This window comes from Hyperoodon ampullatus (genome assembly GCF_949752795.1).
Source record: "Hyperoodon ampullatus genome assembly, chromosome: 17".
NCBI lineage: Eukaryota > Metazoa > Chordata > Mammalia > Artiodactyla > Ziphiidae > Hyperoodon > Hyperoodon ampullatus.
The window spans coordinates 21,329,187-21,347,031 of NC_136930.1; the positions used below are offsets into that span (position 1 = coordinate 21,329,187).

The following is a 17,845-nucleotide window of genomic DNA, read 5'->3' on the forward strand; positions in this document are numbered from 1 at the left end:
CATAAAATACCTAAGAATAAATTTAACCAAGGCGGTAAAAAACCTATACACAGAAAACTACAAGACATTGATGAAAGAAATTGAAGACAACATAAATAAATGGAAGAAAGTCTGTCCTCATAGATCAGAATAAACATTCTTGTTAAAATGTCTGTACTTCCCAAAGCAATATATAGATTCAGTACAATTTCTATCAAAAGTCCAATGCCATTTTTCACAGAACTAGAACAAATAATTCTAAAATTTATCTGGAATCACAAAGCATCCCAAATAGCCAGAGTAATCTTGAGAAAGAACAAAGCTGGATGATTCAAACTCTCTGATTTCAAACTATACTACAAATCTATAGTAATTAAACAATATAAAATATTTTTAAAAAGGCACACAGATAAATGGAACAGAATTGAGAGCCCAGAAATAAACCCATGCATATTCAAACAATTAACTTATGACAAAGGAGCCAATAATATGTAATGGTGAAAGGACAGACTCTTCAATAAATGGTGTTGGTAAAACTGGACAGCCACATGCTAAAGAATGAAACTAAATCACTTTTTTACACCATACAAACTCAAGATGGATTAACTCAAAATGGATTAAAGACTAGAATAGAAATAGAATAGAAACCATAAAATTCCTAGAAGAAAATGTAGACAGTAAGCTCCTTGATATCTCTCTTAGCGATATTTTTGTAGATCTGGCTCCAAAGGCAAGGGAAACTAAAGCAAAAATAAATGAATGAGACTACACCAAACTAAACATTTTCTTGCACAGCAAAGGAAAACATCATGAAAGTGAAAATTCAACCTACTGAATGGGAGAAGATATTTGTAAATAATTTCTGACAAGGGTTTAATATCCAAAATATATAAACAACTCATGTACTCAACAACAAAAATACAAACAATAAAATCCAAAAATGGACAGATGATCTGAACAGATAGTTTTTCCAAAGAAAACATACAGATGGCTAACAGGCACACGAAAAGATGTTCAACTTCACTCGTTATTATGGAAATGCAAGTCCATAATGAGACAACCACAATGAGATATCACCTCACAGCTGTTAGAATGGCTATTATCAAAAATACAAGAAATCACAAGTGTTGGAGAGGATGTGGAGAAAAGGGAAGACCCTACATTGTGGGAATGTAAATTGATGCACCACTATAGAAAACAATATGAAGATTCTTTTAAAAAATAAGAATAGAACTACCACATAATCTGCTATTCCGCTTCTGAATATTTAGCTGAAAAATACAAAAACAAAACCGATTGGAAAAGATACATGCACTCCTATGATTATTGCAGCATTATTTACAAAAGCCAAAGTAAGAAACAACCTAGGTGTCAGTCGATGGATGAGTGTACAAAGAAGATGTGGTAAACAAACAAACAAATAAATAAATAATCCATGGAATGCTACTAAGCTACAAAAGAGAGTGAAATAACAGTGCCATTTGGGTGGGCAAAATGGGTGAAGGGGGTCAATTTTATGGTGATGAATGGTTAACTAGACTTCTGGTGGTAGTCACTTTGTAGTGTTTACAGATGTCGAATTATAATGTTGTACACTTGAAACTTATTTAAAGTTATATGCCAATTTTACCTCAATAAAATATTTTTAATTAAAAAAGTGAATATGAAACAAAAAGCAAGAATGTGTCCCCTCAAGCAAAAGACAAAGACAATATATCTAAATTGTGTCTGCCACAGCCAAAATACATTACTTCTCCCAAATGTTCTACTTCTCCCAATACTAACTTCTCCTTCCCCAAAATGAGTTAAACATGACAAAAAAGAAATGTTGCCATGTAACATATATATAATTGGTTATCTACATGTGCAAAGAGATGGACATTTTGAGTTCCCTAATGTGTGTGTTCCCATCTGAATCTGAACAAGGTGAAACTCTGTCTTCTTGTTTCAACTCTCATACTGTAAACAAGTGTCCATTTCATGATCTGCTCAGTATCATGTTTTCACATTTGGGGGCTTTTCCTTGATAATTTTGCTATTTAAAATGACCCCCAAGCACAGTGCTCAAGTGCTGTTTACTGTTCTTAAGTATAAGAAGGCTGTGATGTGCCTTATAGTGTGTTAGATAAGCTCTGTTGTGTCATGAATTATAGTGCTGTTGGCCACGAATTCAATATCAATGAATAAACAATGTATATTAAATGAGGCGTCTTTAACAGAAACACACTCAAAACAAAGTTTGTACTCATCAGATGATGGATATATTGTGACTAGAGGCTCACAGGAACCTAACCCTATGTTTCTCCTGGGGGCAATGGCTCAGAATTGACTAATTCAGTGCTCATAGCAACATAATATTATAGACTATAACTACAGTAAATAATGAGGACATACATATGACAAAGGTACTTTTTTATAATATATTTAATATGAAAATATTTTCTTCCAGGCTGTGATTATCTTTCCATGTTCTTATCAATGTCTTTCAAAGAACAAAATGTCTTGATTTTTATAAAGTCCAATCTACATTTTTTTTCTTTTATGGATTATGTTTCTGGTGTCTTATCTAAGAAATCTTTGCCTAACCTAATTTCACTTTCTCCTCTGTTTAGTTTAGAAGTTTAACAAGTTTTGGTTTTATGCTTAGATCCATGATCATTTTGGAGTAAATTTTTGCATACAGTTCAAGGTATTAATCAAAGTTCACTACATATGGATATATATTTGCTGAAACTATACTTTTTTGGAAAAGACTATCCTTTCTCCATAGAATTGCCTTTGCAACTTTGTCACACATCATTTGACCATATATATGCAGGTCTACTTTTGGACTCTATTCTGTTCCACTAATATATTCGTCTAACTTAATTCTATCCTGTTTGTTGTAACTTACTAAGTGTTGAAGTCAGGTGATATAAGCACTCCAACTTTTTTTTTTACAAAGGTCATTTTGTTATTTTAGATCCTTTGCCTTTCTATAGGCATTTTAGGATCTGCTTGTCAATTTCTAGGGGAAAAAATGCCTGCTGGCAGTTTGATTGGAATTGAGTTGAATCCGTAGATCAATTTGTATAGAATTGACATATTAACTATACCCATGTTATCCTATCCATTAACATGGCACATCTCTCTATTTATGTCACCTTTTATTTATCCAGCAATATTTTGTAGTTTTCAGGATAAAATTTTTTCATATCTTTTGTCACATGTACCCCTAAGAATTTCCTGGTTATCATGCCATCTCAAATAATGCTGCATTTTTTTAATATTTTGATATCCAGTTTCTCATTGTCTATGTATTAATATTTTATCCTGGAACTGTGCTAAAATCAATTTTCAATATAAATTAGTATCAAAGGAGGAATTCTAAATGATAACAATATGCAAAAATTCATACTGACTACAATGTACACATTGAAGCAGCACAAATGCAGTGTCTTGACAATACACACATTGTCAGAGGATAAGAAAAGACAGTGAATTTACAAAGAGATTTGTTAACAAAATATAAACAGAAACATACTTTCATATGATGGCTGAATACATGATGAAGTGAGTCATGTGATGATTGAGTGCAGCAATTTTTCTTCCAAATTGTGATAGTTCATTAATAGTTATTAATGAACAAATTAACCCAGATTGTATATTCAAGTCAAAATCAATAATATCCACCCTCAAACACTGATCTATTTACATGCTAAGTTTTTGTTGTAAATCAAAATCTAGCTCTTGCAAACTTAGAAAGAGAGGAATGTCAGACAAGAGGTAGTAAAATCTCAGAAGGTGCTACCTTAAACAGGGCTACCGAGAGACATAAAATCAGACAGAAGAGGAGGAATGGAGAGGGACAACAAGACAGAGATACAGAAAGACAGAAAAAGTTCTACTCTGACTAATTAATCTTGGGGGGCAAGGGCAGGATCAAAGCTTCCAATATATTAAGCCTGAAGTAATAATGGTCCCTGAGTTATATACATATTTTTCCAGGTCATCTATTATCACATAGTTTCACAGAATCATCATCTATAAAAGGGAGGAATCTATTTTCCAATCACCTCTGTGAGAGGAAAATATATAATCCCCTACTTTTCAACTTTTATTTGTGGCTTTACTAGCCAAAATAGCATTTGACATGATTTGAGCTTGAGCACTTTACAATATAGACAAGAGGAGAATACAGTTCTAGGATTTCCCTAGGCAATCTGGATACAAATCAACTAAGTCATTTTTTAAAGTTAATTAAAAATAAAGAACACAGGAAATCCACAAGATGAAAGACATTGGTTAGGGTTACAGAACAATAAAATAAGGTGGACTGAATAATTTTCTGTATTTAGGAACATCATTTTTTTCTTTATAGACATATATAGACATATATTTTAGTTCTTCCTACTTTTAAAAAGTTCAAGGTTTTGTTTTTCTATGTGAATTTTAAACTTGTTTACATGCTTACTTATTTATTTAATAGAAATCTGATCAGTTCTATACGTGTAAATAGTTGTCCACTCCAATTTCTTTCCTTCAAATTTAGAATCAGTCTTTATAAATTCAGATATTCTTCTTCATCACGGTAGGTAGGATACAGTTTTATAAACTAAATTAGAACTTCTTGATCCTTGTTGCATACCAAATCTCTAAGTGCCTTTCAAAATATGCTCATGCCCAGGCCTCATTCTTGATCAATTGGTACAAAATATCTGGGGGAAGAGTTTAGACATAAGTATTTTGGAAAAAAATTTTGAGTTGATTTTTATGTGCAAAGATTAATGTAAATCTTCAAGGCCAACACCACCTATATGCATTGTCATCCATGACAAAGTACTTGTTGGTTTATGCATACCCTTATATCTTGGCTTAAATAACAGATATAAGGAAGGTTGCCTCAACAGATGTCCTATAATGAAATCCGAATACTGCTAGGAAAATAGTAGAATGCAGAGACCTTACATGATGAAAACTGGGAGGATATGTCTGAGAATCTTGAACCCAGGATTCTCTTTTTTAACCTTGTGGAATACTTTTCCACTTGCTAGAGGAGAACAGCCTCCTTTTTCCTAGAAAGTAAGTAAAGACCGCACATGAGTCGAATACCTTACTAAAAGATGCTTGTTATTTTCTTAAACCACCCTAGCTCCCTTCAGAGCTTCCAGGCAATATTTAGCATTACAGCAGAGCAGGAAAATAATTTCCCTACTAGGGGAAAAAAAACAGTTTAGTCAACAAATTATTGCATGTCTTGGTTAATATATACACAGTCAGAAACTAGGAGGAAATGAGAAGATAATAAGACTGAGTAGTGGAGAGTTTATAGACATGGTAATACTCTTTTATATCTCAGAATTTAACCTGAAGTTGAGCTTAATACAATGTGAGAAAGGCTTCTTCAAGCTTAAAGATGATGGTAATGTGCAGTAAATGACACGAGATGGTAGATCTGCCTTGGCAGAGAATTGAGGAAGGTGTCAGAAGAGTCAAATGGTGGGTAAATTAAAATAAATGTGTTACACAAGAACAGAAAATCCACCATGGGACTATGATCACCAGAAGGGTCCAAAACGTGTTTCCTTCACTAAGGCGGTAAAGAGTACCCCAGTGAAAGGGGCATAGTCATCGCTGAGAAACCCAGTGCAGCTTGTCTTTTCATACTAGGGTTGACAGTTGATGATACTGCCACATTATTGGGTCCTTAATGTGAATAAGAATGATAGATTCTTGGAATAGTTAGAGGCCTAGTGTAAGAGGAATGTAAATATCAGAGGCAACATGGCTATAACTACCATAACAGGAAACAAAGCCAGAATAGTTCTTTGGCTGAAGACTTCTTTGATATTTACTAATAAAACATCATGTTCCTAGATGTGATATAGATGGGAAGGAGAATACAATATTTCATGATTTATATAACAAAGAAAATCCACTTTCCTCTCTTCCCCAGATGAATAAAATACCTCCAACTAATCTAAATATTTGAAGTTAAACTTTCAGACAGGTGCCAGAGTGATCTTTGCAAAAGGAAAATTAAAATACAGCATTCGGGACTTCCCTGGTAGCACAGTGGTTAAGAATCTGCCTGTCAATGCAGGGGATGCGGTTCGAGCCCTGGTCCTGAAAGATCCCACATGCCGTGCAGAGCAACTAAGCCCATGCATCACAAGTACTGTGCCTGCGCTCTAGAGCCCGCGAGCCACAAGTACTGAGCCTGCAAACCTAGAGACCGTGCTCCGCAACAAGAGAAGCTACTGCAATGAGAAGCTTGCTCATCGCAAGGAAGAGTAGCCCCACTTGACGCAACTAGAGAAAGACCGCGGACAGCAACGAAGACACAATGCAGCCAAAATAAATAAATAAAAATAAATAAAATAAAATACAGTATTCATCTACTCAAAACCTTCAATCATTTTCTATCCTCCTTAGAATAAAATTTAAATAATTCACCATGGTCCTGATGTCCACCTTCACTGAACTCTTCTACTATTTCCTACTTCTCTAACTTATCTGTTACTACTCTCACCTGATTTAGCCTTCTTTAGCCACGTTCTTAATTCTTTCAAAAATAAACCAAACTTGTTCCAATCTCAGGAGTATTGCACTTACTCTTCTCCTTGCCTGGAAATTTTTGCCCTAGATTTTTCATGACTTATTCAATTATTTTTTTCAGGCCGCTGTTCATATGTCATCTCCACAAATAGACCCTTCCTGGCCCTATCTATATTATCCAAAACATTTTCTCTTCATATATTCCATCACTTTTTATCCTCTTACCCTGCTGTTGAAGTGATATTATATTATATATTTGTTTATTTTAAAAATATATAATCCACCTTCTAGAATATGAGTTCCATGAAGGTATGAAGGTATTGTTGATTTTGCAGTTCATCACTGTATCTCTAGGGCCCAGTGTAATGCCTAGATCAAAGTAGGTGCTCAATAAACATTTTCTGAATAAATAAAAGAATTAAGGTTATTCTGTAACAAAGTGAACACAGTAAACTTAAAAACTTACATAGGTTCATATCCAACATAAACTTAGACAAAAATAAACATGATCCATTTATGTTTCACGTGATATTTTGTTCTTGTCTACAAAAAATCCTTTGGCTAGTGTGAGGATTAGGATTTCAGGATGGAAGTTACCCCTTTTCCCTTCTGAGTTCCTTTTTGAGGAGGAAAAATACAAGAATTATTGATATAACTTGGACCAAAGCATGAGTCATTAAAGACTTGAATGAGCATTCTAAAATCTCTAACCTAGGACTCTGAGAAAATCTACATTGGAGAATATGGCTTGGTTAAGAGGCTAAGGTGGAGTTCTCATACCTACAGCTCTGACTCTATGTGTTGAGACCCACATTCCTAGGTGTTTTGTTTTGTTTTGTTTTGTTATTTATTATTTATTTATTTGGCTGTGCTGGGTTGTGGCACCTGGGATCTTCGTTGCCACGTGCAGGATCCTTAGTTGCATAATGCTGGAATCATTTAGTTGCGGCATGCAGGCTCTTAGTTGCAGCATGCAAAATCTAGTTCCCTGACCAGGGATCAAACCCAGGCCTCCTGCACTGGGAGCATGGAGTCTTAACCCCTGGACCACCAGGGAAGTCCCCCTAACTGTTTTTAAATGATGATTGTGTTGGTAGAGCAAAGTCGATACACACACCTCAGGTACCCAGTAACCAGCATATTGAAGGAGACTGTCGGTTTCTGCCAAAGTCAGCCAAGTCAATTTCAAACACTTCATTCTCTCTTCAAACATGTAAAATACCCCAACCCCAAACTTACTTTCAGTAGATGACTTCACTTCCTAATTTATAGAGAAATAGAATCCATATGACAGAAACTCTCTCAAAATCTTTTACCAGATCTGTAACTTTCCCCATATCTATATACATTTTCTACACCTACCTCCTTCTTAAAGTAGACAAGGAGGTGTTCCTTCTCAAGTAAATGACTCAGGTTGTGATTCGACTCTCTCTCCATTTGGTTTCCCAAAGAGATATACTTCACCATTTAACTGGTCTGTGTTTTACATAATATTTTCAGTCATTTCTGCTAGATCTTTCCCAAATTCTATATGTTCAATTCTATTCAATATTTTAAAAAATAAATAAACTATTTTACTCACATATTCCTTCTTACAAACTCCATTCCATATTTTTTTTTCCTCCTTAACAGTCAAGCTCCTAACAATTAATTTTATTCACTGTCTCTATTTCCTTCTCCTTATTCCTCCACATCCTTTAATCTGGTTTAAACCCATTTCCCTCCATCAAAGGAGATCTTGTTAAAGGAACTGAACCCCATGGACTTCTGTCAGTCCTAAATCTCAGAAAACTCACCACGGGTTTTCCTCTCTCTTCTGCTTACAGCAGCCATCTTTTATTTTTCTTCTGTAATACGAGTTCTCTTGATTTTTCTCCATTCTGGATCTTTCTTCTTCATCTTCTTTTCAGGCTCATCTTTCCCTACCAAATCAATAAATATTGCAGTTTCTCAGATCTCAGTCCTAGGCCATCATCTCATGCTCCAGTCTTTCTCCCATATGATTTCAGCCACCCTCATGATTTCAATTGTCCTGTTCAATGATAACTCCAAAATGTACACCTCTAGCACAGATTTGTTCTCTAAGTGCCATATACCTATATCCAGCTGCTTATTCAACACCTCCACTCTGGTAAGATGCTTAACTAAACATGTTCAAAACCAAAGCCATAACATTTTTACCCCCCAAATCAAATCCACTACTACAGTTTTCTTTCAGTAAATCACCATAACTACTATTCAGCAAGCCAAATATCTAGCAGCGCACCTCAGTCTATCTCATTCCCCATAGAAGTCTGGTCAATTTTACCTCCAAATTACTCTCAAATATGTACACATAGATATCTCCACTGCTCTTACCCTAATTGAAGTCACCCACACACCTCTCACCCAGAAAACTGAAGAAACCTCTTAACTCATCTCCCCACATCCACTTTTGCCTCCTTTCAATTTGTTTTTCATGTTGCACCCAAGCGATCTTTTCAAAGTAAAAACCTAACCATGTTTCTCATTACTAAAACCTGTTTTCAAAGACTTCCTCTTACTCTTCGGGTAAAAATCAAAGTACTTAACATCCCCTCTACCTACTTCTCGAACTTCATCTTGTGCCTATAAGCCCCTTGCCATTTATGTTTCAAAACCTCGGGCTTTCCACTTTTCAAGTGCACCATTATCCCTGTTGTTTCACAGATATCTCCTCCCACTTCACCTAGTCAGCTTCAACTCATCCTTTCTACCTTATATCACTTACCCCTTCTCAGGAAAGCCTACTCTGGTACTAGCACCCTATATTAGGCATAGTATACGGTAAGCACTCAATAAATATTTGTTGAATAAATATATAAATAATAAATAGACATACCAGATAACAGGAAACAAGACTATCTGCCAAACCTGAGGCAGAAATGAAAGAAAAAAAGCAAGGTGACATTTCCTGAAAACGCTTAGGTACAAGGATCCCACCATTAATGCAATAGTCCAAAAAAAATCAATCTCGGACCAATTACATACTGCTCTCTCAGAGAGGATTAAGTATGCGCTTGGAGCTAAATTTTTGCAGTTTCCTTCTTTTTTAGGATGAGGTAAATTTTTGAGTGGAATGCATATTCTTGTCTTTAATAATAATTATTATGTTGATAATTCTCATCTGTTAGGGTGTTCTTGACTGAAAGTTACCCCCAAAACCCAACTAAAATAGTCTAACATGTAGAAAGAATTATTTCACAAAGCAAAAATTAGGGAATTTTCACAGTTAATACAGTGGTTTTGAAATATCATCAAGCCCTGGAATTGTTCTATCTTTCATTCGGTCCTATTTAGGGAGTTAGCTTTTTGCCTCATGAGATGGCACCAGGAAAAACAAGACATATATATGTATACAATACAATTAAAGGTTGAAAAAAAGAAAACTCTTGCATTTTGCTCTTACTTAAGGAGCAAGAAAGAACTTTTCAAGGAATCCCTCCACCACTCAGCAGACAACCCCCTCAGGCTTACTGATCAAAATCATGTCGCAAGTCCATTGCTGAATTAATCTCTAGAGAGAGAACAGAATCATTACAATTGGCTAGGACTAATAGAGCTTCACTCCTAGGGCTGGAGAAAGGTCCTGAAGCACATGGCCTGCTGTCAACTAAGCAAAATGAACACTCTCTTATCCAGGAAGGGGGAGATTGACACCGAATTCTGCCTGCCCCCCTGTCATTTAGTGAGGAACCCCTATGAACCTGTTATTTTACTGTATTGAATGTGCATCTTTTATAATCCTAACAATAACCCAACAAGACTGGTATGATTTTTACAGATGAAGATATTGAGACTTAAAGGTTGAGCTCTAGTACACTAGGTTATATAATTAATGATGTGGGCAAGATTTAAATGCAGGCCTGACTGACTTAAAAATCTGGTGTAAGGAATAGCATGACGATGAATACTCACATGTCTGTTGAAAGCATATTATCTACACATTGAGATTCCAATAATAAAATTCTAATTGCTGTTCACTAAAATATTCAATTCCAAATACTCCATGTTTACTATTCAATAATCAATGTCTCCTAAAGTTTCTGACACAAAGATAGGTGCTCATAAATATATGTCAAATTTTTATATTAGACATATAACACCAGGTGGCTTACTTTAAAACTTAGGCAAATTACTTAACCTCTCTGTGTCTTAGTGTCCTTGTCTATAAAAAGGTTTAATAATAGTAGCTTCCAGTTCATAGGTTTATTGTGAAAAATAAAGGAGTCTGGTACAGAGTAAGTGCTCAATGTGTATTAACTAATATCATTCTCAATTCAAAACTGATGCCTAATCAGTATTAACAATATTAGGCAATAGAAAAAAACAATTAAAACAAAATAAAACCAGAATTACCTCTTCTTTTTTTTTTACTTTGATGACTTTTCAAATGTGTTCTTCGAGATATGTAACCAATTTTTATTTATAAAAAACTTTTATAAGTTTAATATAATAGTGACATTTAAGTGGACCACAGTCTTTTTCCTGGTTTATTGAGATATTATTGACACATAGCGTAAGTAAATTTAAGATGTGAAATATGATTTGATGCATGTATATATGGCAAAATGATTACCACAATAAGGTTAACACCTCTACCTCCTCACATAATTACCATTTTTTTGTGTGTGTATGTGTGTGTGTGGTGATAACATTTAAGTTCTACTCTCTTAAGTTTCAAGTATATAATACAATACTGTTAATTATAGTCACCATGCTGTAATTAGATCCCCAGAAATAACTGGAAGTTTGTACCATTCCACCAACATCTTTCCATTTCCACCCCACACCAAGCCCCTAGCAACCACTATTCTACCCTCTATTTATTTGTGATTTCTGCTTTTTAGATTCTACATATAAGTGATATCATACAGTATTTGTCTTTCTCTGTCTCATTTCAGTTCCCATAATACCCTCAAGGTCCATCCATGATGTCACATGATGTCCCACATTCTTTTTGATGGCTGAATGATATTCACATTTTCTCTATCCTTTTAGATGACATGTAGGTAGTTTCCCTATCTTGGCTATTGTGAATAATGTTGCACTGAACATGGGGTTGCAGACGTCTCTTCAAGATAGTGTTTTCATTTCCTTCAGCTATACGCTCAGAAGTGTAATTGGTGGACTGTATGACAGGAGTCAGCCTGGTGCTGGGCAGCCAGTTCTGGGGCTCGGGGTAATGTCTGGCACTCACTTCACTCTTCTTCTCTGGATGGTATCTCTCTCCTCGCTGGCTGCTGGGGCTTGGGAGAGAGGTAACGTGAGTTGTGTGAGTCTATCTTTCCTACCATCTTCATTGTATCCTTCCATATTTCTGTGCTTCACCCAGGTGCTGTAATCCCTTGCCTGGAATCCTTGGCTCTTGTGAAGGTATTTTCTTGAGCAGATAGTTACTCAAACTGATGTTTCTGGAAGGGGAGAGGGCAACTTTGGAGGGATGGGGACAGTTAAATGAGTGGTAGAAATTCCTACCCCACCAGTTTTTAGCCCATACTTTTAAATAGTCCTCATTTTGAAAGCTGAGAACTAAGGTAGCAGCTAGAACACAAACTACTTCCCACTGCCTAACCAAACTCTAACACTTTATTCAATTCAAGATATATTCAATTTCAAAAGCTTTTTCTTAATATGACAAGAATTTTGAAGTGAGATCTTGCTTTTCATCAAGCTTGTCTCTTCACCATGAAGTTTTGGCTTATTCATTCTAACTCCATATTCTTTTTAGTCTCGGTTTTCAACCTGTGAATTTGTCTTAATTTATCCAATTCTGAGTGGGCAATAACCTGGTTTATCAGGTTTACTGAATTGAAAAATCAATAAAATACACAGTGGTAAATCTTCCCAGACAGTATAAATTCATAAACCATCATAGACTCTCTCCCCCATGAGACAGCCCCAGCATAGGTCAGTAATAAGAACCACTTATACCTGAATGCAATAAAAACATTTTTACTGACCCTACACAGCTCAAGGCCCTTCTATTTCTTCCACTATAAGTAAGGGTAAAAACCCGAGTCAGATAAATTCATAGGAATTGAGAATTTCAACACATCTTAGAAATCATTAATTCCAGCCCTTTCATTTCACAGATAAGTAAACACTATCCAAGAAATTAAGCCACATGTTTAGTTCTGCCAAATAATTAGTGATAGAAATGGAATCAGACTGCAAGTCTCTCAGTTTCTGGGCAAGCACGTTTTACTTTTCTGGGTTTCCTCTCCACAAAAACCTCTTTTATAATAAATAAATAAATGACAAATTTGTGAGGTTTTTTTTGTTTGTTTCTTTTTGTTTTTTTGTGTTTTTTTGTGTTTTTTTTTTTTTTGCGGTACGCGGGCCTCTCACCGTTGCGGCCTCTCCCGTTGCGGAGCACAGGCTCCGGACGCGCCGGCCCAGCGGCCACGGCTCACGGCCTCAGCCGCTCCGCGGCATGTGGGATCTTCCCGGACCGGGGCACAAACCCGTGTCCCCTGCATTGGCAGACGGACTCTCAACCACTGTGCCAGCAGGGAAGCCCAATTTTTTTTTTTTAATTTATATTTGCTTGTGTGTTTTTTCTTGACTTGTATATATATTTTTCATACATTCACAACAATTCCCTCACCAGTGATAAAAAGCTTCATTTGCCATGGAATTATCTTACTAATTGCTCTTCAAATAACTCCTCTAAAATTGCTTTAAAGCCATTTCTGCTATTAGAAGGTGTATACCTCTGACTATAAAATAGTTTTTTTTTAATTCATTTATTTGACATTATTGAGAACCTACTATATGCTACATACTGCATTTGGTGCTTGGTGCTCAGATACAAACAGAGAAGTGGTGTTCACCCTTATAATAATGTAGGTCAAGTGAGGGAAACAGATAGATACTAAAATAATTATCATAAAAATAAATACATGTAATAAAGAGTCTGACTCCATTTTTGATGTTTGATTGCTGGCAGCTGTCAATACGACCACTTCCTCTTCCCTTTATGTCCCACATCAGGGCAAGCAGATAGGAAAGCTCCAGTATTTCCTCCTTTCTTTGGTGCCAGTGTGTGTGTGTGTGTGTGTGTGTGTGTGTGTGTGTGTGTGTACATACACATATATATGTACATATATATGAACCAGTGAAAAATATATACATACATACATGTATATGACTCTATAGAGGCATCTATATTATTTATATATATTTATATAGTATATACATGAAAAGTGTCAAAAAGAGAAATTGATTTTATTTTTAGCAACCACTCAATTATTATTCCAGAATATTTACTGAGTACCTTTTATGTGCTAGAGACAGTACTAGATATTTGCAATTAAACAATAAACAAGACAGATGTTGCCCCTACCCTTACACCCATTCCCACACATTTTCCCCAGATTTCCACTTGTATAAATTAGAAAACCCAAGTAGTTCTTTTGGAGTGTAGCTACCTTTTCGTGGGTCCCACTCTACCTCACCACTAAGAGCCTGTTGGGACTCGAGTCTAGTTATAGGTCTAGAAGCAAAGATGGATGGTGAGGGTGGGTTCTGAGGAGAATCAGCATTGTCTTGGATGGCAACTGCCTCAGGAAGGCCATTATGTTCCCTCAGGCAATGCAGAATTAATCCCCTCAGACAGAGGTCGAAAGATGCAAACCACTGGGGTAAGGATGCCCCTTGCCATTGAGAATGGGGAGACCTCTCCCACTGGCACAGAAGACTAATCATAATTTAGGGCTCAGCTTCATGAGGGTCTTCCCACAGATTCCCAGCACAACTTGAAGAATCCCATTTTTTCCCAATCAATGCCCTAACTTTAACAGGAGGCGCCCTAGGAGGCTGGGAGCTCAACTTGAATTTCAGCAATTTCAGCCCTGTGGTTGTAGAAGATAAGGGTCTCCTTCAGAGCACTCATGGAAGCTCTTAGGTCATTTCTGTGGCTTGAGTTGTAAAGTCAAATACCTGAACTCATTCTTTTGTTTCACCACTTTGTCCAGTGGCATTAGTAGCAACCAACTAATGTCACTATATTACTCAGTTTTCCAAAATGCTCAGAAGTATCATATATGGAGTTACTTAGCTCCTTGCTTCTTATAAGTGGTTGATTAGGAGTAACCAAACCAGATATTTTGCATATCTCTAAACAATTCAAGCCAAGGACTCTCAGTGCTCTCTACTACTGGAGACAGAGTCATTAGCATCTAATCAGATTAGAGAGCCAACATATCATACTATTACTCAATGTCTTACCCTTTGTGGGTATATTAGATTCCTCCATGTGTCTTCAAAAGATTCCTATTTATAACAGAGTCAATAAAATTTTGCAAACCTATTTCACAAGGTCATCAGGAAGTATTTCTTCCTTTCTTTCTTTCTTTTGGGCTGTGTTGGGTCTTCGTTGCTGCATGCGGGCTTTCTCTAGTTGCAGCGAGTGGGGGCTACACTTTGTTGCAGTGCACGGGCTTCTCATTGCAGTGGCTTCTCTTTGTTGTGGATCATGGGCTCTAGGTGCATGGGCTTCAGTAGTTTTGACACGTGGGCTTAGTAGTTGTGGCTCACGGGCTCTAGAGCGCAGGCTCAGTAGTTGTGGTGCACAGGCTTAGTTGCTCCTCGGCATGTAGGATCTTCCTAGACCAGGAATCGAACCCGTCTGCCCTACATCGGCAGGCAGATTCTCAACCACTGCGTCACGAGGGAAGCCACAAGAAGTATTTAAATTACAGTAAAACTATAGACAATCAAAGGGCATGATAAGAAGTTTGATAAAAATGTTAAACTCTGTTTTCTTTTGAATCAACAAAGATTTGTACAATTGTTTGCTGTATTGTTTACCTTGCTGGTGAATTCGGCAGAGAAACAGTAAACAAGAGATTTGTATTCATCTATTTAACAAGACAGTAATGAATTCCCTTATTGCTTCAGGATGTAAACCATGTTTCCTGTGAAGGATTCATTAACAAACACATGTATGCTTTTATGCTCTATTGACAAGCTTTTAAACATAAAGTAAGAATTGTCCTCTAAAATTTATATTTTGATTTGACAGAGAAAAATAAGCTATTCCAGGTTAAAATTTAAACTTATTTTCAATGATGTTAAGCTCAGCACACATATCCATCTAAATGACACTGTGCTTGTCCATTAGGATAAGTACGAATAAAATATAATATCATATGCAAGTATTCACAATTAAATCATATATATTTTATATAGATGAGCACAGTTTGAAACAGCATAATAAAGGAAAGATAGGTAAAAGATGGTAACAATTATTTGTCTACAATAATACTGTGAGTTTTATTTTCCATTAATTTTTCATGTTGAATAGGAAAGTGTTTTAAAGTTTTTAAGTTTGTTAATAAAGCAAGTCAATACAAGAAAACAATCTTAATGTAAACCCCAGTATGGCAATATAGATAATAAAAATATAAATAAGAATATAAACAAAGTATAATATAAACCTCATAAAAAATTTAACATCATACAACTTTATCATATAGAGTCTGTTTTATACCAAAAAAAATTTAAGATTGGAAATTGAATAAACATGAATTTGAATCCATCAGGACATATAGTTAAACGTCCCTTGGGAAGAATAATAAATTTTTCTTAACTTTATTTTCATCATCCATACAGTGATATTAATCACTCCAACCTTAAAAGATTGGTGATTAAAATACATAATATATATCAAACACCTGATTGATAGTAGTCGCCTGACAGGCACGGTTCCTTTTCATTAATGAGGATACAGCATGAATCAAATATTTTAAAGTAGAAAGTCCATTCTTTCTTGTATTCATAGTCATTCATTCTTTTTTATCATCCATTCATGTACTTATTTATTTATTCACAGGTGTTTATAGAGTGCCTATTATGTGTCAAGTCCTGTTAAAGACACTGTGGAACCCTACAGTGTAGAAATGCATTCAATATAAAATTTGTTGACATATCCTAACATGCCCTAAAATCACACTAGATAACCCTCTAGAACTAGAAAAGAGGAGTAAAAAGAATAAAATTATTCAGATGAATATATGATTTTAATAAATGAGTTTTATATAATGTTTTTTAAAAATATTTGTCTCCAAAAGATATCAAAGCTCTTTAAAATATAATAACATAGGGGCTTCCCTGGTGGTGCAGTGGTTGGGAGTCCCCCTGCCGATTCAGGGGACACAGGTTCATGCCCCGGTCCGGGAGGATCCCACATGCCGCGGAGTGGCTGGGCCCGTGAGCCATGGCTGCTGAGCCTGCGCGTCTGGAGCCTGTGCTCTGCAACGGGAGAGGCCCGATAGTGAGAGGCCCGTGTATCGCAAATAATAATAATAAATAATAATAATAATAATAATAATAATAACAACATAGTACAACTAATTTTAGTGGTGTGGAAAATGCATATCAGCTGAAAATATTAGGGAAACTACAGAGGCAACATAACCTCATATATTTTAATATATTTCTGTATAAAATTTAGTATAGATTCAGCCACATATTGTAGAAACCTCAACTCAAACTACCTTAAATTATAAGGAAATTAATTATTTTACATAAGAGGAAATCCAGAAATATGACAGTCTTCTAATTTGGTTGACATGTTGGATTAACAATTCGATTGGAGAATGTAGTTATTTCCATTTTTTGACTCTGTCATTCAGCCAGTTTTTATCTGTTGACTGTCAGCAGACCTCTGCACTACCTTTGTACTCCACTCTGTGTTGCAGGGGCCTGGAGGCCTCAAACTACATTTCTAAGGTACCTATGTCAATTGGAGACCCTGATGGGAGATTGTAAAATGGGAAGAGAAGGAAATTTATGTGTCTTCTGATGTTGCTTTTTGCTGTAGCAACATCCGTGGGTGTGCTTTGAAGACAACTGACCAGTGCAGAGAATTCCAGGCTTTATTGGCATTTGTGGGGTTTTCAGCAGTGAGGTCAACAGCACAGGTTCTTGTGTTACTGCTCTGTGGCACTAGCACTGCCTTCAGCAAATGGCTGGGAAGTGTAGGGTCGAGGGCTTCAGCCAAAGGGTGAGAGCAGCATTCTGATATGCGTTCCCACTTTCTTCTTCCTTTTGCTCCTCCAGCCTTGCTCTTTCTTTCTTTGCTATTCCAGTCTTTCCAATGACTTGCTAATTAATTTCCTGCATTAAATCCTCCTCTGTTTGAACACCTTGAGTCACTTCCATTTTCTTGACTGGACTCTGATTCATAGAGCCAACTTCAATGATGACTTTGTCCTTAAGCTGCAGCAAGATGACGAGAGCAGTTCCAGGCTTCACTCCGGATATGACAATCTTCACAGTTAAAAAAAAAAAAAAAAGCTCTTCC

At 36.1% G+C, this 17,845-nt stretch overlaps 1 long non-coding RNA gene across 1 annotated transcript in view; it reads right to left on the reverse strand.

The window, feature by feature from the left end:
- LOC307065431 overlaps positions 1–17,845 on the reverse strand; it is a 90,245-nt gene that overhangs the window by 45,195 nt on the left and 27,205 nt on the right. Inside the window, exons 3-4 of the long non-coding RNA XR_013811333.1 lie at positions 9,377–9,408; positions 8,313–8,438 (exon numbers count right to left, since the gene is read on the reverse strand). This is a non-coding gene — a long non-coding RNA (uncharacterized lncRNA). The remainder of the gene's footprint in view (positions 1–8,312; positions 8,439–9,376; positions 9,409–17,845) is intronic.